Below are 1,375 nucleotides of genomic sequence, written 5' to 3'. Positions count from 1 at the left end.
CCACTTGCTGATGACCGACACGTTCGAAGCTGGGTCATGGATGCCTGTCCCTGTAAGTCTGTGCCACTTTGGGTTTACGACTAGTCATGTCAGCCCGGGCTCTTTATCATATGGATGCTAGCGACACTATCATATACGTGAGCCAAAAGGCGCAAACGGTCCCGGGAAAAGGTAAGAAGGTAAGACGACACCCGTGGGGATACCGTGCGTGAGGCCGCAAAGTGATATGAGGTGTTACCAGCTAGATCGATGTGACATCGAGTCGGGGTCCTGACAAGGGGGGCCACACCGCGGAGCCCCAAGACGGGCGTCTACGCATGCTGAACACTTTCGCATATGCATCGGGACCCGTGTGATGTTTCGGTGACATAGCTACACCCCGAATCCCTCCACTAACCAGAATTCCCTCCGTGTCGACCATTTCCCCCCTCCGTGACCCGGCGATAGTGACGTTCGTAATGGGGGGCAATCGATATACCATCGAGGTATGTTTTTTTAGATAAGGCATAATTATCTTATGCAGAAACAAAAACTAAAATAAAGTAAAAAAATAAGAAAATAAAGTAAAAATCTAAAAATAAAGTAAAATAAATGTATGCCGACGGCCATATCTGTGCACATACGGTGGTGCAGTCTCATGGATCGATGATGTGACATGGCACACGGATCGATGACGTGGCAGAGGGGCCTAAGCCGTAGGCATACCTTTGCCATAGATAGCATAAAGCAAAATTAATAATAAATCTAACATATGCCGACGGCTAGGCCGTCGGCATAGGTGCGCACACGGATCGATGACGTGGCAGAGGGCCAGGTCTGTGCCGACGGCCGCCGTTACCTCCCGTCGGCGTAGTTTCAACGCCGTCAAACGGTCAGCGCTGACCGGGTAGGTGGGCCCGGGCTATGCCGACGGCCGCGCCTATGCCAACGGGTCTCGTAGGGGTATCTCGAGCGGTCCCGACGGCCTTGTCTATGCCGACGGCCCCGTCGGCATAGATGGATGTATGCCGACGGCTTTTCTACGCCTACGGCTAGTCCTTGGCCGTCAGCATAGGTCCATCTATGCCGACGGGGGACGTCGGCATAGACGAGGCCGTCGGCGCAAGCAGTTATTCTGATAGTGGGGGCGCCCACCACCATCGCTGCCGCGCCAGCCCCCCACCACAGAGCCACGGCAAGAGGGGCCGCCCGCGACCCGGTCGCACACGACCCGTAGCGCCAGAGGAGGCTCGACGGTGCTGCCGAGAGGCAACCGCCGCCGAAACCCGCCCGCCGGCCTGCACCACGGCCTTGCCGCCCATCACGCAGCCGCCACGCCACCGTCGTCGGCCCCTGCCGGAGCGCCGCCGTGCCCGACATCCAGCGCCGCGTCCCG

Source organism: Triticum dicoccoides, chromosome 5A (genome assembly GCF_002162155.2).
Source record: "Triticum dicoccoides isolate Atlit2015 ecotype Zavitan chromosome 5A, WEW_v2.0, whole genome shotgun sequence".
NCBI classification, from domain to species: Eukaryota; Viridiplantae; Streptophyta; class Magnoliopsida; order Poales; family Poaceae; genus Triticum; species Triticum dicoccoides.
Note: the sequence above shows the minus strand (reverse complement) of the source record.